The sequence below is a fragment of the Aythya marila genome (genome assembly GCF_965140915.1).
Source record: "Aythya marila genome assembly, chromosome: 14".
Classification (NCBI taxonomy): Eukaryota; Metazoa; Chordata; class Aves; order Anseriformes; family Anatidae; genus Aythya; species Aythya marila.
Genome location: NC_139055.1, coordinates 268,863 through 293,157, shown reverse-complemented (window position 1 = coordinate 293,157; position 24,295 = coordinate 268,863). Strand labels below are relative to the sequence as shown.

The 24,295-nt window shown below is 59.9% G+C and overlaps 1 long non-coding RNA gene across 1 annotated transcript; it reads right to left on the bottom strand.

Annotated features, from left to right (window-relative positions):
• Positions 1–9,805: 9,805 nt before the first annotated feature.
• Positions 9,806–21,092, bottom strand: LOC309883537. Its single transcript, XR_014318474.1, has 3 exons — positions 20,938–21,092; positions 14,784–14,945; positions 9,806–13,144 (listed from the first exon to the last, which is right to left on the bottom strand). It is a non-coding gene; the product is annotated as an uncharacterized lncRNA (long non-coding RNA).
• Between the last annotated feature and the right edge of the window lie 3,203 nt (positions 21,093–24,295).

Below are 24,295 nucleotides of genomic sequence, written 5' to 3'. Positions count from 1 at the left end.
TCTAGCTACCTTCCTGCAGTTCCTTCCAGCTGGAGTTTTTCTGTGGTCCTGTGTTAGCTTTTCACATAAGACTTAAACTTCTCTTGACAGCATTCTGCAATTCAGAAGATTTGTTGGTCAGCCAGCTATGTCAGCCCGTCTGCTCCTTACTTAATCATGGTGAAATCATAATGATTTCGTATCAGCTTGATGTCATAATGCAAGTTTATGAGCACTGCAGGCTCCAGACAAAAGGAAGAAGTGGGCTGGGAGATAGAGCTGTCTGCTCGGAGCAGTAATGCCTCTGGAAACATGAGGCAAGGGACGACGCAGAGGAAGTGCCCACCCTGCTAATTGGGCCTGAATGGAACAACTGCATTCATGGCATGTTCTAATGTGGAAATTGCTCTTTAATGTAATCCTTATTATCTAGGGCTAAACAGGAAGAGGGGGAGGGCTGTACAAGGTCTTCATACAAAGAATTGAGATTGACTGTTTTGCCAGGAGATGTGTTCATCGTTGTTCATCGTTCTCGGCTGTGTTAATGAAACATTTCAGAATAGACTGGCTGTTTATCCTTAGCTGTAAAGGAAAGGTGGTGCGTTAGGCACAGGCTATGCCCAATGTCCCTCTTCTTAAAGGAACCACAGTGAGCCCAAATGCTTTGCACAGCTTAATACTAAAGGCATGAATGCTTTTAAGACAGTAATTTGACTTTTTTTTGAGTTGTAAGCTGGTTTTGGATGTGACTTGCTAGAGCTGGATTCAGGTGGAAATTTGAGGAAGCAAGGGGTTGTTCCTGCTGCACTGGGTTAGAGTGAACAGATTTCCAAGGATTTGTCCATAAAATAGCTACAGAAGTGATGGGGCTGTTTTTCAGAGAACAGCTTGGCATTCTGACATCAGAATACCTGAGCACATTTTGAACCATTCCGTGTTTTCTCTCACCTCCCTGAGAGCCTTGTGTTCCTGTTGATAATACTGGTTGCTTTTTTTTTTGTCAACACAGCTGACTTGACTTCACTTCTTTCCCTGAATTTAGAGGGATAGGTATGTGTAACAGAAATGCCATCAGAATTGCTGTGTGCGTTGGTTGTATTCAGAAGAGCAGGCTCATGTTTTCCTTCGCTGCTCCCAGTTCTCCTACCAGCCACAAAGTGATAGCAAGCTTTGAGCAACTTTACAGGTGACGCTTTGAACTTTTTTTGAATGGAAACCTGGAGAACAATTTGCGATCATCAGAAGACCTTGAAGGAGCGCACATGCTATCATACAGGGCAGACTGGCTTTGAGTGTCCCTTGTTTGCTGCCAAAGTCCATATATTATGATAAATATGGGCCTTATCCTTTGTTCCTGTAAATACAGGGCATATGGTTGATTCAGCACAGTTCACATAACCAGCATAGGTGGGGCAGTGGTCTTGCATGATTCAGCTATGCTGTGTGGGGCCTCGTGGTTAGGCAGGCCAAGGGCACAAGGAACAAATCTCACCTTTGCCTTCCTTGTGCCCTGAATGAGTCACTTTCATGTGGGTTTGGCAGATACCAATGTCAGAGAAGTGCAATGGGACTTTGAGAATGAGGCAGGCAGGCAGGCAGGTATGCTGAATTGAGAACCCTCCAGGGGTTAAGGCTGGTTTCTGTGCAGCTTACTCTGCTGTCTAACTGGCTCGCTGCGGCACAAACCTCTTGTGGTTTTTGTGCACCAACTGGTAACTCTGCTTTTCTGCACTGTGGGCGAGTGAGCTTAAAGATCCTTGAGTCCATGGTTACACAGCTACAAGGACTGATGTTTCACAGATCTTGCTGTCCCCAAGTACAGCGGTCTGACCCTGGGACCAGTTTGGGGTTTGCAGCTGGCTTGGGTATTGAGAAGCAATTTGTCGCTGCTGGCCTGCAGCTGGACAAGGAGCAGGGCGCTTGTCAGATCTTCGTCCGGTGCCAGCTGTAGGTAGGGCTTTGCCCAGGACTTCTCTTGTCCAAGGGAAGAAAAGCAAGGAAGGGTTTGCCTGCCTGCCAGCAGAGGGGGAGGACAGCGCAGAGGTGAAGTGGAAACATGCGGGTCCTCTGAGCAACCAGAACATTGCTTAGGCAGCACCAAAGGCTTCCCACTGGCACAGCTCTGAACTTGATCTCTCTTGTTGGTGGCTGCTGGCAGGACAGCAGCTGGTGTTCAGCCAGGATTGTTTGCAGCAGGTGTGTCTGAATGGGATTACCTGGTGGGGTGAAGCCTGCTAACGGCTTCACAAGGATGTGCACAATGCAGCATATATTCCTTTGCCTTTTGGGGCCGGTTCTCACATTACACAGGCTGAAGCTCAGGAAACTCCTCTTGCATGGCACTGTTTGAACAGTAGGTATGGCCAGAAATTCACACTGACTCACATCCTGGAAGTGCTCTCCTTCCTTTCTGAGCCCCCTTCTGAGGAGGAAAGCAGAGTGAACCAGCTGTGGCCATTCTTTGCTCGGGCAGTACAGGAAGTATCAATTGATTTCTTTTATTAGATAACCTCATGCTACAATGGCCCTGTTGCACTGCTTGCTTCCAGGGAACAGAGAACCATCAATAAACCCTGTTTGCTTTGCAGCCCAGGCATGGGAAGTTGCTGCTGTGCTGAAGCTGCGCTGACAGGGCTGCAGCGAGTTCCTGGCTGGCTAGCCTGAAGCTCTTAACAAATCCTATAAACTGATTATGGTTGTAAGTCACTCTGCTAAATGACCTTTCTCATAGTGATAGCTTTTTATACTGCATCACCTGACCTTCCTAGTACCTGTTGGCAGGGAGGCTTCCTGCTGCTGCCTGCCCTCTGCAGGCGGGGGCTTTCCTTTGGTGCCAGCAAGCAGCATGCTGTGCTGGAGCCCAGGAGGCAGAGCAGGGGCCAGGCAATGTGACGCTGATTGGAAGTGGCTTGTTTTTTTGCTGCCTGACATGCAGACAGCTCCCAGGATCCAATCTGTGTGCTGCTGTACTCTGCCTTTCCTGGGGGAAGGCTGTTGGGACTGTCAGCTGCGTGGGGAGGCTGCCTCGGGAGACTGCAGAGCCGAGACTGCAGGCTGGCTCAGCTGTGGCCACACAGCTCTTCCTGATCATCCCTTTCAAGGGAGGCACTGAGTGTTGGGACAAGGCACACCTTTGTGCCCGTGTGTCTCCGCGCAGGGTGTGTTTAAACATATCTGCCGCCCTTGGCAGGGTGTGGCAGGAGGGAGAGGAAGCAGTTGTTCCAACACAGACTGATCCGAGCACCAGGACCCACTGCTGTTTCTCAGGGGACACCGGTGTAACCCCCCAGGGGAAGCAAGAGGTGCTGAGGCTGCTCACCCTCATCAGTGGTGCTGGGCTGGGCAGAGCAGCCAGGCAGGCTGGGGAGATGAGCCCGGCGGTGCTCTCCTTGCCCAAGTTGGTGCAAGCACAGCCATGGCTGCTGCAGGGGGCTGGGGCTGTGTTCGCCCCCCCACTTCCCATAACAGGGCCCAACTGCCTCCAACAAGGGCCTGTCTGAAGGACAAACGGCTGTCCGCTTGTCCCACCATGCATGGAACACAGGGGAACCTCAGCTCATGGGTGGGAGCAGCCTGCCTTGCTGAGCTTCCCCTAAAGAGCTTGTCCCCTGGGCCCAGAGAGCGCGGGGATGTTTGGTGAGTGAGGTGGCTTCATCTCTGAGCCAGCATTAGGCCTGGCAGTGAGAGCTGAGAGTGTTTGTCCCTACAAGCTGTGCAGTCAGTGCAGGGTACGTGGAGCCTCCCTAGGGTGTGCCAGCACAGCACAGGAGGGTTCTGGAACCGCAGCGTCCCTATGGCACGGGTATGTATCACCCAGTCTGTTCATGGCAGCTTGTCTGCCCGCTGTAACCTCAAAGACGAAGTTTAAATGCTAAGATAGTGGAACAATTGGGTTCAGTTCTTTCTGGGTGTGTTGCAGTGCCTGCTGTGTGCTCCATGAAGCTGATGGCATGAACTGTGCTGTGGTGGGGCTGTTGGCCCCAGTGCTGGCAGGACAGTGGGGTGAGGAAACCAGTGTGCCTAGTTAAGGGCCGGGAGCAGTCCCGCTCCCCTAAATAGCTTGGCAGCTGCTGGTGCTTGTTAATGTGCATGAACCACGGGGGGAATGTGGGGTACTTGGGATCCATGTTGCAAGGGGAGATTTTTGGGATAGGAGGGAATCCTAAACCCCAGGGAGCACTTTCGAGGAAAGAACTCGTACCCAAATCCCCCTTCTGGGAGAGCAGGGCAGCCTCCCCAGTGGACTGCGACTGCTTTTGGTCTTGCCACAGTAATCGAGAATTGGGGCTGAAGTCCTGATCTCATCCTCTCAGCCACCATCCTCAGAGCTAAAGGCTGAACCAGCTCCACGTCAGCTCTGACAGCTTTCCAGCTGCCCCACAGCTGACTGAGCGTCTTCAGGGTTTTGCCCTGCTCTGGAGACCTGCGTGCCTGCTCTGCAGCCATTGTGTTCACCCATGTTCCCTGCTCCTTCCCCTGCTGCAGGTGAGCAGGGTGGGTGGTGGTGTGGCTGGAGGCCAGCTGTTGCTTTCACAGCCCTGCTATGAGAGCTCCTTAGTGAGATGGGAATGGGTTGGAGCATGATCTGAGCCAGGGGACTGCCTCCTCCGCCCAGCCATGTCTGTGCCTGCTCAGCTAACCTGCTGCAGAGCGACGCAGCTGTGGTGCTTTGCACATAGCTTCAGAAAGAAGTCTTTAAAAGAAACCTCTGCTGGGTAACAGCTTGGTCTGGCTGCCCTCTCAAAGCAGCCTGCTCCATTCCTGGGTCCCTGTAGTGTAGCTGGGAAAATAACACAGCTTCTCTTTCAGGGGGAGCTGAGCAGGGACTAAGCTCCTTGCTCCAGCTTGCATCAACAGGAGCAAGGTAATCCCCAGCATTTAGCCTGCCTCTGCCTGACAGCTGGAGTATGGAGGTGTCGCTGATGGAAAGCTGAGAGCAGTGTGGGAAGCGCTTTGGCTTGTAAGAGGGGCTCGAAGGCTGTGGGTGTTGTGTCTGGGCCTTGGGCTCTGCCCTGCAGGCGAGGAGCCTGCTGCTGCAGGTGGCACCTTCCTGAGCCAGCTGCACGCCCGCACGGCGTGTCCTCGTAGATAAGTGCTGCTGCTGCCTTAACGTGCTTGCCAGGCAGGACCAACACCTACCTCTGTTGAGGTAGGTGTTGGTCAACACCTACCTCTCTGAGGCTGGGCATGGCTGTCACCGTGGCCTCTTGCCCCCTGCTCCTGCTGCCTTGGCTGCCCCTTCCCTCCTATCCACCCTGCTCTTGGCTGGTGCTGAGCACTTTGGAGCCCTGTCTGGTGGAGGGGGATGTCCCCTGGTACGGGGGCTGGGGGAAGAGAGCAGGGCCTATGGGACAAGCGGTGGAAATGCTGATTTCTCTCCTGGGCCTTTCACTGGTGTCTTTCCAGGCAGGAGTGAGGGGAGGAAGGCAGGCCTAGACAAAAAAAAAAAAAAAAAAAAAAAGAGTCTAGGCCAGGCCTGTAGGAGCCAATGCTCTGTGGAGCACCAGACTGTGGGACTTGATCCTTTGTTGCAGAGGCCTGAAGGGTGCTGACAGAGCCTTTGGGGCCATCACTGCACTGCCGATGGCAGGTTGTGAGGGGGCAGCAGGGCCAAGCCCTGCCAGTGGGGCTGTGAGTGCTGCCTGAGCTTCAGGCCTGTGCTTGTCCTTGTCTCAGTGTGCACGAGCCAAGTTCTGCCCCATCCTCTGCCTTTGCAAGAGAAGAAGTGTCCGGTAGCATGAGGCTGTTTCCAGACTGTGTTTTTTTCACCAGCTACATGAACTTTTAGGGGACTTATGGGGCTCAGAACAGGCTTCTCTGTCCCATGCCAAACTGCAGCTCTGCGGCTGATCCTCTCCAGGATCACTACTAGCAGCCCTCTGTAGCTCCCTTCATCCCACTTAGCCCAGATTTCCCTTAAGTGTGTCACTCATTAATTGAGGGCAAGTACAAAGTTGCTCTGTTCCTCCTCATCCTTCAAGGCTGGACAGACCCCTGGAGGAGCTGCAAGACTGGGTGATGAAATTCATCCCTGCTGGCTGCTACCGCTCCAGCTCCAGTGCCCTGCTTAATGCTGTGTGAAGCTGAGGAGGGCCGGGCTGGCTCCTGGGGCCTGTCAAAGGCTGGCCCTTGCTTGTCTGGGAGGAGGAGGCAGCACCAGCCAGAGTCTGATCTGGGGCAGCTGTGTGTGAGGGAGGGAAGGGTGCCTGCCTGCAGGGGGTGGACTGCAGCGGGGATAACATGCTCAGAGTGGAAATGTGGCCCTGTCTGTAAGGGGATGTCTGAGCACGGCAAACGGGACTGTGTCCCACCGGTGCCTGGTGTTTCCTCCTGTCACCACACACACAGGGGCGGCCATGGGGTGCCCAGATGCAGTTGAGCCAGGTGGGGAGCTCGCCCTGTTCCCTTTCCCTTGCCTGAGCCCGTGTTGCTTGGCCCCTCACCACTGGAGCCATGGAGATGCCTGGGCTGGCTCCAAAGTCCAGCTGGGAGTGTGGGGAGGCTGGGGCTGGCCACCCTCCTGCTGCCATCGGCCTCACTGGGGCTGGTGCAGGGCGGTCTGAGCAGCTCTGTGCTGCCAGGAGCTTGTTCTTGGCTGGGGTCTATCCTGGGTGAGGGTTAATGCTATGCTGGGACTTGGTGCCCCAGCTCAGCACTCCAATAAAGCCAGAGCCCAGGTCAAGGTGTACCTTGAGCCAATGCTGGTTCTCCGCAGCCCCCAAGGTGCTGGGAGCTGGGGAGGGGGGCAGGGAGCTGCTGGAGCCCCGCAGGGCGGCACCGTGGCCCTACACGGGAGGATCAAAGCTGGCCCCTGGCCCCAGCCCCCAGGGAACTCAGGAGGGATCAGAGGTGGGAACCCACTGTGGAGCCACCACCACTCCTGCCCTCCTGGGCGCGTGTTGATTTCCCAGGCTGCTGCCAGCCCCGGCTGCATGGGCTGGGAGCGGAGCAGGGCCGGCTGGCCCAGCACAGCAGGTTTGGAGCTGCCGGGCCTGTTCACAGGGGTGGGGACGGCTGCGAGTTGCTGACAGAGGGGCTTTCGGGCATTGCGTCGGGCTGAGTGTGCACGGCCGTGCCTCCCACCCCAGGGCAGGGCTGGGCACGGCCTCTGCATGCTACCAGGGCTGGGGGGTGCGGGGTGCCAACAAAACCCCGTCTAGCATGTAGTAAGGGACAGGAATGGGGTTTGGTGCTGCATCCTGCATGAAGCCAGCATGGTGTTCCCCAGCCAGCTGGGGAGAGATCGCCACTCCATTGGTGCCATGCCCCAGCACCCCTCCCCTGCTGACCCAGCACTCTCTCACGCAGTACAGCGGCTGCTCAGGCACCAGGCAGGCTAGGAAAGCGTGGCTGAGTCAGCGGGGCCAGGCGGGCGGCTGCGAGCCTGGGCTGGGAGTGGGCTGAGCCCTGGCGTGGGGCCCTGCATCCCACAGCGTGTCTGTACCCCCTCCATGCCTCTTGTGCCTGTCGCCCTCCTACACCTGCTCCCCTCCAGCTTCCCAAGTGCCAGGAGGGCTCCTAGGGGTGCAGCCGGGCTCAGCTGCTCATCCTGCTTCTGTGGGCTCATGTGGGATCCTACACACCCCCGCCTGCCCCCAGCTGCACTGATCTCTGCAAATCTGCTGTGTGAAAAGCCCTCACCCTGTGAGACCTTCCTGGCTCAGGGCTCCTCGATGGGACGTGAGCTGCAGTGCCGGTGTCACCAGGGCCATGCTGCCCAGTGTGGGGACAACCAAGGGTGCCTGCACACAAGGCTAGCACCCGGCCAGGGTCGCACCATTGGAGCTGGGGAAAGGCAGCACCCACTGCTCCCCCCCTTGAGATCCCCGCATCCCTTCGGCACTTGGCAGCAGATGAAAGTGCAATGGGTGCTGCTCCGGGACCCTGAAGGGTGGGTGCCATCGGCCCCCCCCCGCCTAAGGGCCAGCGCAGGACAGGGGATTAGGTTTAAGCCGATTGCTGCTGCCTGTTGGGGAAGCACTGGGACACTTCTCTGTGGCCCCACTCGTGGGTGCTGGGGCAGTAGGGCGACGGCCAGGCTGCTGACGTGACAGCTTTGGCATCAACCAAGGTCCCTGCACCGCCTGAGTGCCTCGGGTGGGACAAGGTGGGCAGCAAGGCTGTGACCCCAGCCTGCGTATATAGGGCCAGGGGCTGGGGTTTGGCTTCCAGCTTGCTGCCTCTTGATCTAGAGAGGCAGCCAAAGACCCCCCTAATATTTTTGGGGGGGTTGGTTTGTAGCACAGCGTGCATGGCTCCAAAGGAGAGGGAGAGGAGGCAGGAAAGCACAACTGGGGTCTCCCTGCAGGCATGGGAGGATTTACAGCTGCTGAGCTGCTGCAAAGACAATGACTTTGTAGGAATCTTGGAGGGGGCAGAGAAAGCTGCCCAAAAAAGGGAGTGTGGCAGCTCAGCCTTGCCTCCCTGGAGCTGCTGGGATGTCCCTGGGAACCCTGTTAGGTCCAGGAGGCGTGTTGGTCCTGCAAGGAGAGAGGGAGAATAAAGGGAGACTGCCTGTGAGCCCCAGGGCAGCAGCCCTGCGCCCTGCCCAGCCCTTCTGCTGCATCCTGCTCCTGCTGCTCCCGGCTCCCTGTGACTCAGTGCTGATGCTGCCTTGCCAGTGGGGAGATTGAGGCACAGAGGGTGCAATGCCTGTGACTAATGTCAGATAGGGGCAGGTGTGGCTTCCCCCATGGTCATTATCAGGAAGCACGGCTTGTGCCGGGGACCTGCCGCAGCCCTGGAAAGCCCTCTGTTGGGTGGGGAGGTGGGGCTGAGCCCCCCAAAGCTTGATGAGATGCTGCATTGCTGGAGCCAGGTGGATTGTGCAGTGGGAGCCCTGCAAAGCCCCCCCTGCCATTCCCACCAAGTCTTGTCACCTTCACCTTCCTGCTGTTACAGCGTTGGGACCCCCATGGTGGTTGTGCTCCTCCCAGAGCCCTGGCCCCGTGTGTGCCAGCACAAGGCAGTGTGTTCCCATCCGAGTGTTTGGTGTTTGAGCGCAGCCTTTGCCGTGGCAGGGTGGAATGGGGAGAGGTGGAAATTCTCGTTTCGGTGGCATGGCAGCTGGGAGAAAGTCCCAGGGGGAGCCCTATACTGCTTCCACAGGGGCTGGCAGGAAAGGACAAATCCAAAGCACATCCCAAAATGTCCCTGCGCTGCCACGGGACCTTGGAATGCTCTTTAAGTGCAGCAGGAGAGTTGTGCCTCAGTTTCCCTATCTGGGAAATGGGTCAGTGCTCTGGGCTGTGTGTGCAGGGCCGCCAGCAGCCCCTGCACAGGGTGTGGGAGCCCAAGGTGGCACTGCGGGGAGATGTGCTGGGCGCGGGGCCTGCACCCTCCGCCCTGGCCACAGGGCAGTAAGGCAGGTAGGCTTTGCCACAGCATGGGATGAAAGGCAGTCACAAAACGTGGGGAGACAAAACCCAGCCCTGATTTATTAGTGAGGAGGAGATTGCTGCTCCTCCACAGCTGCTGGGGCAGCTGGTTTGCTGGCAGGCCGGGGGCAGGTTGGGGATTCTCAGTGAAACGGCTCTTTTTGGCCATGGGTTGCCAATATTGTCCAAAGCAAATTTCTCTCGTGGGCAGGGTCAGCTTTGATACATGTTTCTGGCTGAAAAAACGGCGGAGAAAGAAACAGTCAAAACTCTCTGAGTTGGCATTTCCTGAACGAAGTGCCGTATTTTTTTAATTTGTGTGTGTGTGAGAGAGAAGTGGCTTTCCAGCCTGCAACTGCATACCATTTAACCCCCCTCACCCAGCTGGGATCCAAACAAACTGCTTGGAAATGCTTGAAATGGAGCGCTTGGAGCCACCCCAAACCAAAAGTGCAGGGAAAGGGGGGGGGGGGGTTGGAGGTGGGGAACGGGGAGGGGGGGAACAGTTTGGGTTTCGATTTGGAATTTCCAGGAAGGTTTTTGTGATTTCCACTTTTCCTTCCCATGGGGGATGGGTTTCCCCAGATGTGTCCTTCCTGGAGCAGGGCGAGGGTTTCGGGGTGCCCCCACGAAAGGGGGTGCTACCACGGTAGGTGCAGGGGACACAGCAGGGACCAGGCTGCAGTGCTGGGGACGTGGTAGGGGACTGCATGGGATGGAGCCCTCGGGAAGAGGCCGAGCAGCGGGCAGGGGATGAGGGGGACATGGGGGTCACCCCGGTGACGGGTTTGGGTGCTGACGCAGGCATCTCAGGGCTGGCAGGGAGAGGGGGCCATGGGGAACCTGTGACCCCTGTGGGCATGGGAAAGGGGACTCCAGCTGCCTCTCTGGCGGCGTGGGGATGGTTCTGCTGCTGCGTGGGGTAAGGGCAGAAGGAGGGGCCCTGCAGGGCAGGCAGGGAGGGCAGCACAGCCCTGCCTGCTGTAGCCGAGGCAGCACTGCCACCTGCTGTCCCTGCCTGGCCAGGCTGCCTGCTGCTGCCTGCCGTATCTGTCCCCTTCCTCTGCCTCCATTCCATGCCTGCAGGATGCATCTTTCCCTTCGCGAGAGTGCGACACCAGAGCGCGGTGTGCCCTGCGCTGCTGCCAGTCCCGAAGAAACGGCCTGGAGAGTCACTTGAAGATGAGACCTTTATTGGTGCAAGGATGGCGAGGTGATGTGCACGTGGGCCTGCTGAGACCCACCCCTCCAGGAGGGCACCAAAGGGCAGAAGCAGGGTGAAAGGCCACCACCAGTGTTCTCTTGCAGGGGGCTGTGACCCAAGGGGACATCCATCATCCCCCAGCCTTTGGGGACTGGGATTTCCTGGGCTAGACAGTGCGCCACCCCACATCTGTGGGGTTCCCACCCCCGCTCCCAGCCCCCAGGCATGACCCCATACCTTGTCCCTGGTTCCTCCAGATGCTCTGGCTTCCCTTCGGGCTTGGGCCGTCTCCTGATGCAGAGCCGTGGCCCCAAGAACAGTATTTCCAGGAATCCCCAACAGAGCGCCTAAGGGATTCCTGGGAAAACTGGACCCTGAGAGCACGGCGGCCATGGCTCTCCCCCAGTCCCTGCCCTGCACATCCCCTCCTCTGGCAGCTGCCACATCCCTGTTGTCCCCCTGCAGCACCCCCAGCACGCATGGCCCCCACCCTTCTGTGCCACCCCCTTGCTGGTGGCCAGTGCCAGGCTGGGGGTCCTGAGCAGACACAGGGGGGTCCCTCGGCCAAAGGAGAAACCTCCAGACCACTCCATGCTTTTTGTGGGCTCCTCCTCTCCCTTTTCCCCTTGCAGGGGCATGGAGCTGTGGGATGAGCCCTTCCCTGTAGCTGGGGCTCAGCATCCTTCTGGGGTCTCCTGGGGACACGCTGGCTGCCTGCAGGCACCCTCCCCTCTGCTCGCCCACCAGCCAGGAGACTGCGGGGCTGCATTCAAAGCATGTCTGGAAGAACTCCCCACTCCCTCAGTGGTGGGAACCTGGCCCCAGAGACCAGCAAGATGGAGGGGCAGACCCCTACCATCAGTCCTGCTCCCATCCTATGCCCTGAGAAGCCCCCTGGAGCCCTGCCCCCCAGCCACGAGCTGTGCTCCTGTCCCGCTGCTCATCCATCTGCTTCCATCGGTCCTGGCGGCAGGCAGTGGTCCGGGGGTGCCGGGGGTCCCAGGGCACAGTTCCTCCCTTCCCGAGCTACAGTGCTTCATCTCAGACTCCCAATTGACCAGAGATGCAGCACTGCACCTTGGGCTGGGAGACATGGAGGAGCCCACGGCCACGCTTGCTGCCTCGCTGCACGTTGTGCCACAGCACAGCTGTGTGTCTGGCTGCTCTGCTGGACAGCCAGACTTCATGGCTGCAGGGACAGACAGGGGCTGGGGGCTTGGTGAGCTGGGAGGGCATGGCCGGGTAGGCTGCAGCATGGGCTGGGATAAACCTCTGTGCTGGGAGAAGGGCTGGAAACGGGCGTCTGTGCATCCCAAGGGTGCTTCTGAGGGATCCAGGACCTGGATCCAGCACTGGGGTGTCACTGCTGGCAGTCCCAAAGCACAGGGATGTGGCTGCTGGGATGGCTCCAGGACGCAAGACTGCTCCTCAGCAGGGCCAGGACACCCCCAGGACAGTGTGGGCATGGGGGATCCAGCACAGTGCTTCCCTCCCTGCCCTATGTCCTTTCCCATGCCAGGATGCTGCTCCCAGGGCCAGTCCCACCCCAGCTCAGGCACCACGAGATAAGGAGCGTGTGAAAGCCCTGTGGTCTTTCCCATCCCTGTCCCCATCAGCACACGAGGGAAGGCTTCACCCCAGCTCCAGGAGCTCAGACACAGGCCAGGGGCCATATGAGGGACACCCCCTGAGCATCCCCTGCTCCCTCACTGTGGCCCCAAGGGAGAGGGTCTGGGGGGAGCAGGAGGAGGGGGAGGATGGAGGGAGCGGCCAAGCCCAGAAATGTCTTTAGCAGGCAAGTACTAACATCCTGAGTGGAGCCGAGCCGTGATAAACAGACCATCCATCACCACAGCGTCCCGCTGCTGGGCCCCGGCAGCTGCAGCGCTCCCGGCAGCCTGACGAGAAGCAGATGGTGCAGCTCCGGTGCGGCCCCCGGCATCCGGCACCAGCCCCCCCGGCCCCTGGGAGGGCTGTGCCTGGCCAGGAACTGGGGCACAAAGAGTCCAGTGCCTGTGCCAGGGCCCCAGCCTGCCGTCCCCGGGTTTCTTGGGAGGAGAGAAAGGGGAGAGCCCCACGGTGCCCCAGCCTTGGTGCCCATGTCACAGCGCGAGTCACCCAGGAGGGAGTTTTGGGAGCAGCCGCCGCTGGCACATGTTATCCCTGCTCCCAGCCCTGGCCAGGCAGGCCCTGAGCCCTGGCCAAGTGTAGGAACAGCCACAGGGGCCCAGTGCCGTGGGGCAGGGCTGCTTGCAGGCCTCCTCTTGCTGCCCCCCTGCCCTGCACCATGGCAGAGCCCAGCCTCAGCCCTGTCCCCAGCCTCCTGCACTCACAGCACTGTGCACTTCCCAGGAGCACCTCCCCGTGAAGGGGCATGGTGCCTTCTCACAAAGGAGCAATGCCTGGCTCAGCATTTCCCCATGCCCCAGGAGCCAGCCCTCCTGCATGCTGGGTGGCGGGGACTGGAGCTGGGGCTAGTTTGCTCGTGGGGGCTGCCAGCTTTGTGCTGGCTTTGCCCAGCTCTTGCTGTCCAGGGGTGTACAGTCCTGGTGCACCTCCAGCAGCTCCAGCGAGGACCGTGTCCCTGTGAAAGACAGAAGGTGGCAGTCAGTGTGGCCATGAGTCCCCAGGGGCTGCAGGTGGGGCCGTGTGGGGCAGTGAGACCTGGGGCACCTCTCAGGTCCCTGGCACCCCCAAGGCAGGGTCTCGGTGGGGCTCCGGCACAGTGCCTCGACCAGGGGCTCGGGTCTGGTGTGAAGGAGCAGGGGGTCAGGCACCCAGAGACCTGTCCCTGCCGTGCATCCCCTGTAGGGCATAGTGCAGCCACAGGTCATGCCACGAGCCCTGCAGCAAACCCGGTGCTGCCTACCAGGGGTGACCAGCGGTGCCTCCCCAGGCTGCCCACCACCAGCCCGTTCTTGTGCTCCCTTCCCTGGGAGCTGGACACAACCACCCCCACGGGGCACCACCAGCATATCCCCAGGCAATGCCAGCAGCCCCATGCACACATAAAACCTTGCAACAACCTCTGTGTTCAGAGCCTCCCTGCTCACACTGTGGTTTCCCCAGCCCAGCAGTGCTGGTGAGCCACTGGCCAAAAAGGCCACTGGCTGGGCAATGTGGACAGCTGGCGCCAAGGGACGGAGCCTCTGCTCAGCTCCAGCCCAGAGTGCCCTGCTCCATAGCTCAAAGATTGCTCAAAGCTGCCCGTTCCACAAATTCTGGGGGTCCTTGGGGACAAGTCCCATTCTCCTGTGGGCAACCTGGAACGTCCCCAGCCCCATGCAGCCATCGGAGATGCCTTGCTCCAGCCCTGCATGGGATTTAGGGACAGCCCTGTCCCCGCAAGCCACCACCACCCTGGCCAGCTTGGTGGGAAAAGCCAGGCTGGAGACTTCTCTTCACCCGCAGCGTGGGGCTGGGGACCTCAGCTGCCGTCCCCGGGGAGGTGGCAGCAGGGAAAGAAGCACCGTGAAAGGCAGGAGGAATGCACTGGGCTGCGCATCCCATCAATGGGAAGCAGAATATCTGCTGGGCGCTCGCCTGGGGGAAGGAGGTGCCCTCGTCCTCCCCACTCTGTCCTCATGGCGACCTCCTCATCCTCAGGAGGGGCAAAAAAGCAAAAGTCAAGAAAAGGGTGCCGCAATGCCTGCCCTTTCCCCCTTGTATCTGCTCTCATTTTTGGCCCAGTTTCCCAGGGAAATGGGGCTCACACCCCTGTGCCATGCAGCTGCCGTCCTGTGTTCAGTCTCTCCAAACCAAGGAGCCAAAGTAAAGCACTCAGCCCTGCCAGGCTCACGTGTGCACAAGGTGGGGGCATTATCCCACCTCCAGCCTCACCACCGCCCCACGGCATCCCCTTGCAGCACCGTGCCCCCCGTGTGGCTGTGGGGACAGCTGGAGTGCTCGGAGCCACCGAGCTCAGCCTCCCCATAATGCCCAGAAACTCTTACATGCTGCTCCCAGGACGAGGTTTACAGCCCTGCCCCTGCATAATGAGCACATACTCGTTAATTTCACCAGCCCCACTTTGCTCGTCCCCTTGCTCACACGGCATGGATGTGCCGCGTGCCCACAGGACACACTGGGGCTGGACCCGCAGTGCTCCCGACGTGCCACCAGCCACCACCGCTTGCCCGGCCAGGCGCTCCCCAGAGGGTGCCCATGCGGGGCAGTGCTCCCGACGACTCGGTGCCCACAGACCCGGCTGCTGCCATGCTCACCTCCAGCCTTTGCCTCTGTGCTGCTGCGTCCCCAGCCGAGTGAGCACCAGCGGCCGCCCGTTCCCTCGGTGGCAGTCCTGGGCTGCGTCAGAGCCTGTCCCAGCGCCGGCCCTCCCCACGGTTACAACACAGTGCCCTTTCCCCTCTCCAGCACAGCCGCTCCTGCAGGAAATGTCCTTTTTTAATAACAGTTGGGATTTGTTTCCTCCTTGAAATTCCCCAGCCTCCTTTCTCCAGCAGCGAGGGCCCAAGCCCAAGTCTTGCCTCAGCCTGTGCTTGCTGCCGAGAGAATCCCGGCAGGACGGCGCTGCTGCGGGGGCTTTGTGCCCGTCCCGTGCCTGGGGAGGACAGAAGGCGCTGGGTGATGCTGGCACCTGTGCCATGCAGGTCTGAGCTCTGTCCCTGTCCCTGCCAAGCCCACCCAGGGACCCTGCCATGATCTCCAGCCCCCCAAACCCCCAGGTGCCACCTCCAGCTGGCCAAGATACTGCTGGGTGGCACCAGCGAGTGCTGCCTGAAGCAGGGTCTGTGTTTGGTGCCCCCAGGAGAACAGAGCGGGGGGCAGCTCTTGCTCACTCAGCTCTATGGGAACTGAAGCCACATGTGGGGACACTGCTTTTTGGAGCTCTGCAAAACAAGCAGGCATCAGCCCCCATGAAGAGCCATCCCGCACAGCATCCAGCGGGGCCCTGCTGAGCACCAGCTCGCCCAGCATCTCTATCCCGGCCCCCACCAGCCCCAGTGGCCTCCTCCCTCATTCCCTGGCCAGCCTAGTTAATACTAAATCAAAGGTTTATGAGAAAACGGAGGGGCCAAGGGAGATCCTAATCTGGTCCCAGGCTGATTAACCCTGGGTTCAGGCTGAGGTCCCGATGCTCAGCTATAAATAGCAGTGCCTTTCCTTTCCCATCCTCCCACCGGGGCTGCAAAATGCCTGCCCTTTTATGGACAAATCGGCAGATTTGGAGCCCGGGCAGCCCTCATCTCCCATGCTGGGGGCGAGCCAAGGGGGCCCAGGGGGATGCTGCTCTTTCTCTGCGGGTTTTGCTGGGATAAATTACAATGCCGAGAACAAAGGAGCAGGCCTGGGGGGCTTTTTTCCCGTGTCTTAGAGCTGGGGATGGGGGCAGAGGGGAAAGGATGTAACTGGTTTGTGCTCCTTCTCCCCAGGCATGCAGCTCCTCTCCCAGTGCCAGACTGAGGCCAAAATAGCCTAATTTGGGGTCTCTGCATCCCTGTTGAGGCTCAGGGTGGTGGCCCAGTGGGGCTGTCAGAAAGGTGAGCCAGGAGCAGTGTCTGGCAAGTGTGTCACCTCCAGGCTGCAAAAGCAAGTGGCATCTCTTTGTGACAGCAGGCAGGGGACAGGCCTCTAATCCTGGTCTGGCAGCAGGAAATTCCCTTCTTGCTCCCACAGCAGCAGCACTGGGCCCTGCTGGGTCCTGTGCTGGCTCCTGCAAACTGCTGGTGCTGGCCGCTGTGGCGAGGGACCAAAAGCCCTCCGGCCACACCAGAGCTGGGCTGGTAGGGCAGAAGGAGCCTCTGGTGGGACAGGAGCGGTGGGAGGAGGGATTGTGGTGGCGCACAGATATGGAAGAGCCTGACCTCCCCACAGACCCCACTGCCTTTCCCACAGCCTCGGCTCTTCCTGCTGCCTCCAGCCCAGCCACCATCTCCCCCAGCCTTATCTTGCCTCCCTCTCAGCACTGCCTCCCCCCATTTTCCTGTGCCTGGGGGGGTCCCACAGCTCCATCCCCCTCACTCCCACCTGGCTGAAGCCAGCAGGATGGTGTTTTTTGGGGTGCAAGCATTTTGGGGGCCGGAGCGAGCCCAGCGGGTGTCACCCCAGCAGCAGCTGGAGCGTGGGAGCGGGCTGGGGCTGGCCCTGCTGGGCTGTTTACACGGCACATTCCCGGCCCAGAGGAAGTGGTGCAGGGGTGAGGTCCCAGCGGGGAGAGGCTGTCACGTCACCGGCCTCCAGCCTCCGAGGGGACGGGAACCCAGAGCAAAGCTCCCCGCAGGACAGCTCCCAGATGGCACAGGAGCGGGGCTGGGGCTCCAACAGCTGTGTGGTTCCCCCACTGCCCTGCAGCCCAGCCAGGCTCTGCTCCTCGCCCATCCCTACAGCCATCGGGAGGAGGTGACAGGGTGGCCGTGGGGATGCGCCTCTGCACCACAGTCCCGCAGGGTGCCGTGTGAGGCGAGCACGGCACAGCCGGCAGCGAGGCAGGGACCTCGCAAGCCATGGTCCAATTCCCCCCTGGCAGAGGCATGGTCGTAGTGTGGCTGGAGCTCATTAGGCTGCCATCACTTCTGGCTGCTTATCAAGGCTTTATCATCTTATCTCTGCCCCAGCAAGGGAGAGGGGGAGTGCGTGTGTGTGTGTAGCAGATCCTGCACAGCAGAGGAGCCCAGTTCGTAAATCACCTCCCCAGTAGGCCCCATCTTGTCTTTCCCAGCCCTGCCAAGCTGAGTCAGTAAGAGGCATTAAACGCTGAAAGAAAATGCCCCAGATAGGCTGGGTCCCCAGCAAGAAGGAGACGAGGCACAGGAGAAGATCCAGCGCAGCATTTAGCTCATGTCTGGTTCTCAGGGCACCATCTCCCTGCGTGGCCAGGCTGTCCCGTGTGAACCTGCAGTCAGGGCTGTCTGGGAACACCTGTCCCCACACGTGGGGCCATGTGCCACGGCCACAGCAGGATGCAAATCCCTGCACAGGGCTCGGGTCCCTCCGGCAAGGCTCTGGGTGCTGCGGTTGTGCTGCCCCTCGCAGCACTGGTAAAGTTGCAGCCATCACTATAGCAAAGGAGAAACATGAAGGAAATGCTGAGCCTGTCCTCAAAGGGACAAAAATGACCCCACAGCCCCCAACAGAGAGCAGAGGAGCACACCATGGCACTCATGGCCCCGTGCACTGCAAGCTGCAGCTGGGAGAGCACTGGGGACAGCTGCCTGTCCCCGCGGGTGAGACCACCAAGCATTCAGCTCAGCGAGGCAGCCATCAAATAAGGGTGACAGGGAGAGAAGAAAAGGAAGGGTAAGTCTGCGATGAAGCAGCCAGATAAGAAGCCCAGGCTGGCAGAAGGACATTTCCCCCATACCAGCAATCAGAGATGATGCATGGACAGCAGCGGGTGACCTGCTGGCCAGCACACAGCATCAGCCCACACGAGGTCCGATGGGTCCCAGAGCCCCAGATGCATTCCCTCCCTGCAGTTTTGGGGCACACACCTTGCTTCGCTGAGGTTTTCCAGTGCCTTGCAGCCACAGGGAAAGGGTCCTAATGGAGCCCTCACACCCCAGCCCAGCACCGCTGCAGCTGGGGCTGCACCCTCCTGAGGAGGCAGCTGCTGGGGGAGGCAGCACGCCGCTGCTCGGCAGTGGTGAGCCCTGTTGATCTCTAAGAGACGGGGCAGCTTGCTGCCTCCCACATGCCTGGACCACCTTCGTGGCTGTACTCCTGCGTGGCTCAAGCACGCACACCACGGGCACCTGACTGCGGGCACAGAGCTGGCTTCGGGGCTCTCCAGGCTTCCAGAAATATCAATCCTCATCCCCACGGCACTGTGACCATCTCCAGCTCCTCCACCAGTACAAAGCAGCTCCGTCCCTTGCCTAAACCTGGCAGCAGGAAGGTGCTCACCCTAAGCATCCTGAGCCTGTGAGGGCACAGATGTGGCCTTGCACTGCTGCACCAGCCCCACGCGCTGCCAGCTGCACAGTGTGTGTGTGTGCATGGCTGGGATGTGGCTGCTGCTGCTGGAGAAGGATCTCTGCCCCATCCCTGGGGGCAGCCCAGGGCTTCCACGCCACCTATGGGGTAGGGGTGTGGGACAGGAAGCCCTGGGCACCCCCCCAGTAGCCACGTCCCTAACACGGAGTCAGAACTCAGCTCTCCCTGTGGTCCCCGTGGCTGTGCCACACCAGTCAGCACGTGCTGTCCCTTCCCCGAGCCAAAGGGCCAGAGGTGCCGGGGAACTGGGCCAGCACCGCACCTACAACTCCTGGCCACTGACCCCCTGCACAGCTGGGACGGGGCAGGAGGAGCAGCAGGAGGCCCTGCTCCCCAGCCAGACCCCGTGTCAGCGGGGACACCCCCGAGCAGGGCAGCAGCACATCTCCACTGCCTCGGAGAGAGTAGTGGTGGCACAGGGGTGGAGGCAGCACAGTGGATATGCACGGCCCTGGGTAGGTGAAAGGGCTCAGAGCGAGGCAGCAGCAAATGCTGCCCTGGCGCCCACCAGCCTGCAGCCCCAGGAGGGGTGCTGGGGCTGCTTCCTGGCTGGGAGCCTCCCCCCCATGCAGGGTCTGCTCTGCTCTCTTCCTCTGTGTGCATGTGTGCAGCCGGCCAGGGTCAAAGGATGGTGAAATGGCTCCAGAGCTCAGATTTCCAGCCTCTTGCCTCATCGCTTGCTATCTGACTGCGGCTCCCACAGACAAGCCTGTGCTGCTTCTCCTGAAGTGGGTTGCGGCACTGGGCACTGCAAGTACCCCGGTGTACCCCCCCAGGACCCTAGCCCTGTGAGTGTTGTGGGGTTCCCAGCCCTCAGGAATGATTCCTGGGCTGGCAGGGCCCCTCTCATGCCGTGTCAGGAGGAGAAGAATGACGTGGGTGGGTGTTGTGGGTTGATACAGCCCCAGCTCTTACAATGCGGTGCCCAAAGACACCCAGTTCCCCCTGCCCAGCCCCTGGAGCAGGGCAGCAGCAAGATGCTGAGCCCCTGGTGAGAGCAGGTTTTGCTAGGGTGAGGAGGAACAAGCCTCGGAAAATCCTGATCAGGAACAAGGCAGATTCTCTGTTAAAAAAGAGAGACCAAGAAGAGGAGAAAAAAAAAAAAAAAAAAAAAAAAAAAGCCCTTAATCATCTCCAGACTGCTTCTTGACAAGCATGGAGGGAAATGCCACTCTTTCCAGGAGCCACCCAGAGCTGCAGCCTGTCTAGACACAACCTTCCCCAAATTCCTGCTGATAACTGCTTGGGAAATCTTTGGCAGAGGCATGTGCATGTGTTTGTTGGAAATTAACTCCTCTCCCATCGGCCGGCAGCGGGGAGGTGATGGCATTGCCCCAAAGGTGAAACACCAGAGCGACCCATCGGTGTGTTTCAAGGAGCACCTTGGTGCTTTTTGTCTGGAGTTTTGGCACAAGATGGGCAGAGGTGGGGCACGGCCTGGGGAGCATCAAGGAGGCTTTGCTCAGCTGGGGACCAAGCTGTGCCTGTCTGCTCGCTCCCCACAGGGACAGCAGGCTGGCCACTGCCTGCTGCGCTCCCTCTGCCCTCACCACCACCCCTGTGGCCAGCCTGGTGGCTCTGCCACAGGCTCCCATGCTGCAACCACGCTTGGCAGCCACTGCTGCAGTGCCAGGGAGGTGAGGACGCAGCAACCATTCACCCAGATTGCAGAGGAGCAGGGGAAACTCCGCAGCTTGGGAAGGCGCCAGCAGTGCCGGCTGGGGGATGCATTAAGGCAGGCGAGGCGAGCCAGCAGCGCAGGCTGGGCTGGCGGCAGGGTTCTGCAGCTGCTAGTTGTGGGGTGCTCTTGGTCGGCACTGGGTGGGGTGGTCTGAGCACCCCACGAGCCTCTGGTGAGCCCTGTCTGTGCCTGCAGCCGCTCCTCCCAGCACCAGGCAGCGCAGCAGGGAGAGCAGCCCAGGGCCACTTTCCCCGCCGGAGCTGGCCCTACCTGGGCTCACCACTGACTTCCAGTTTTTTCCATCCCAGATGTTCCCAGAGTGAAAAGCAGTTCCTTCTCCAGCTCAGCCTCCAGAAGGCCGGGAGAGCCCTTTGCCCCATCACGCACCCCTTCCCAGCACTGGCACGGGGCTGACTTTGGGCACCCCTTTGCTCAGGACCCTGCGACATCCGTGCAGCTCCGGCCACTCCTTACTACCTCTGAGCTGGTAAATTTCCCTGCTGGCGCCCCGTGGCCATGTTCTGTTCACCTCCCTCCCCTTCTCAGGCACAGCTGTGGGTTTGCAGTCCTGTGTGTGCACACACGGGGTGGGGGCACCCTGCCCACAGCCCCGGAGACACCCCGCCACAGGGAATGAGGGTCCCAGGCTTTGCAGAGTGGATGCTGGAGGAGCCGTGCCCCTGCCTCCTGCCCACTGCCCCTGCCCATCCCAGCCCCATCCCGGAGCCCCCATGGGCACCTACCTGCCACCCCACACCTGCCAGCGCTGTGCCGCGGGGACGTGGCTGCGGCCACCTCCTTCTGCCGTCACATTATAACCCACCACTGGGATCCCTGTGCTGCCAGCTGGGGTTTTTTAAGCAGCTGGCATGGGAGCCCTCAGCGAAAACTCCTTCCATGAGGCTCGGAAGCTGGAAAACCTTTTTCTTTTTACCTTATATGAGCTGAAGAGGAGGCCAGGCTGCCGATGGCCACATCTGTCAGGAGCGCCGAGGGGACCCATTGGCTGGGGTGCCTCACGTGGCGCCGCCGCCTTGACCTGCGGCCGCTCAGCTGAGTGTTGGTTTTACCCCCTAAGGAAGGGCTGCTTGACAATTTTCATATTTCTTCTAAATTTGGAGATTTCAGACAATGCTGGGAGGCTTGGCTCAGGATGCCAGAGGCCCATGTGGAAGTCATTAAGTCTGAGAGGGAGAGCAAGAGAGAGGGGGAGAGCGGGAGCGAGAGAAGGAGGGGTGACGGGGTGTGGGGGGAGGAGATGTGAGCGCTGCGCCTGCTGCCAGCTCCATGCCTGGGAACAGACGGGAACTTGCTTGGAGAAAGTTTTGGGGAAGAACGGGCTTCCCCCCGGTCCCCTTCCCATCCAAACCCCTGCCCGTGGGGCACAGGGGGCCAGGCTGGCAGCGGGGCCAGGCATGGGGCGATGCTGGCGGCCGTCCCACCAGCGGGGCTGTGGGGGAAGGAAGCAGAGATGCTCCCTGGACCAGCTTGTGGTTCCCATTACTTTGAGAAGCTCCATCTGGCCTGGGAAAAAGGCACTGGGGCAGCTGTAGGGCTGCCATACGCGCAGGGGCAGCAGTGACTGTGGAACCCCAAATCCCAGGGTGGGACCTGGGTGCCTGCAGTGCGTCTCCTTGGGGTTTAGCGCGGATGCTCCATTGCCTTGGGGCCGTGCTGGCCCCGTCCCGTCCCGAAGCACGAGCCCATGTATGGCAGCCGCCCCACGCTGAGGACAGCTGTAACCAGCAGCCAGCTGGCGGCTCAGAGAGAAACGCACTGCACCGACGCGCCCTCATCCTCCCACGCTGGCTGTCAGTTCAGGGCACAGCCAGCGCGGGGGGCATGGCCGGGAAGGGGGGGCATCCCTGCTTTTGGTAATGATGTCCTGACTGGTCCCAAGTCCCCCCCAAGTGATGCTTCAGCTTGTGGGGCTGTGACAGGCTCCTCCTCAGCAGCAGAGCATGGCTCTGGAGTGGGGAAGCAGGTGGTGTGAGGTCTGTTGCAGCCAGCAGCAACCAAGTGCTAGTCGAAGCCCAAGGCGGGAGGAATCAAGGGCCTCTCCTTCATGTTTTCCCAGCTGGGGACCCTCCTGGGAGGAAGCAAAGGGCCAGGTTCTGAGGTCTTGGGCCTTGAGAGACCCCGGCAGCTCATGGGACAGCACTCAGCCACCAGCCGTGCCAGGGCATACATCTGCTGTGCGCACCTGGTGCGAACTGGAGGGGCCTGGGAAGGGACACACAATGCCTGACCCCGCAGGGCCCGGCCTGCAGGCTGTGTCTGGTGGGGAGGACTTCCACTGACACAGCCCCAGAGGGGCTGGGAAATCCCACTGCCATGGTGGGCAGGGGGTGAGCAGCCACGATCAGTCCTCCCGTCCCCATCACCTGTGATGTGGACACAGCACCGAGGCTGCTGAGCCATCACACCAGGCTTTGCCCAGAGACAGTATGCCAGCATTTGATGTCCCCTGTCCCCTCCAGAAGGACAGAGCTTGAGGAAGTCACGGAGAAGCTGATGATGTGAGGAGTGAGGGCAATATGTGCCAGGCTGGGTGAGGCGCAGAGCTGTGCCCACGGGTCTGGGGACAGCACCCGGGGAGTGAGCAAGGAACAGGGGAAGCAGAACTGATGCGGGGAGGTTACACCAGCAGTGGGGATGGGTGGTCCAAGAGGTGGCTACAAGGCTGGTGCTGGGGAGGAGAAGCAGGGCCATGGGCCAGGGGTGATGGCAGGCCAGCTCCTGGCTCTGCTGAGCACCCACAGCACTGGGAGCAGCTCCGGAGCTCTCTGCCCCCTGGCCCCTCACCCCGCCGCACAGACGTGCAGCCCCTGCTCTTGGTGGCTGGCTGCAAGTGAAGCACAAATAAATGCTGCCATTAAACAAACCCTATAATTAGAAACCAGGTTTCCTAAATGAAGTGAAAAATGTAACGTTAGCCTCTATTTGTTCTCTGGATGCTGCTCTCTTGTTCCATGACCCAGAAGGGTCGTGCCCTGTGGTTTCTAAGAAGCCTTAATAAGGTAATGTTTAGAAGGTTACTATCTTTACAACACTTGTCTTATTACAACTCCATAAGAAAAACATTTGGGGCAAAGCAGGATTCCTCGGTGCGGGTTTGTTTTCGTTACTCCTTCACTAAGATGCTGCCCAGCGAGCTCTCCCCGCAGCACATTCAGTTTCAGTATCTCCACCAAAGCCATTTTTTCCCACTCCCTGCCCCACTTGGCTGGGCATGAAGGGCTGGGTGGTCCCAGGCAGCCCCGTTCCCACCCCAGCCTCTGCTTGGCAAGGGGACAGACCCTTGGGTGGTCCCCAGAACGGCCCCATGGGGAGCAGCCCCGGGACTCAGAGGTGTTGGGTACCCCGGGGGTGCCATGGGCAGTGGTGCAGAGCAGCCCCCCTGGGGGCGAGGCTGGTGGGCTGCGTGTGCTGGCTCTGACCCTCCCAAGAGACTGGGGAGTGCCAGCAGATGTCCCTCCCCAGCCAGCCCCACTAATACCCAACCACGCTAATTTATAGCCTTTTAATCTGCTAGCTGACATTGCAGGGGGCTGCCGGTGTTTCGCAGCCCATATATCACTGCGGGCAGGAGCTGGCGGCCCTGCTGCCTGTGCTGTGCCAGCCACACGGGCAGCACGGCGTGGCTCACGGGCAAGCCTGGGCTGGAGCAGCTCTGAAGGTGACCTTCAGGACCTTCCTGAGCTGTTCTGCAGATCCCAGCCCTCCACAAGTGGCTAAAACAGCAGCAACTGGGAGCACAGGATGGGCAAGACAAGAGGAATATAAAGACCCCTTTCCAGGCTCGTGTGACAAGGCAATGCTTTGCAGCAGGATGGGGTACAGCTGCAGGCATTTGGGTGCCCATGACCCATAAGATCCCAGGAAGGGCCTTTCCATCCAATGGCTCCTTCAAGCCCTCCTCAGCCACACAGGCCCATGAGGAACATCTCTGCAGGGCTGGGGCTCTCCTGAGGTGCAGCATCTGGCACAGCTCCCCAGGGAGCAGCAGAACACAGGCAGAGCAGGGTCTGGGGACAGATGCCCTTCAGGCTTGGCAGGCTGATGGTACCCACGCCCAGGTGGTGCTTCAGACATCCCTGA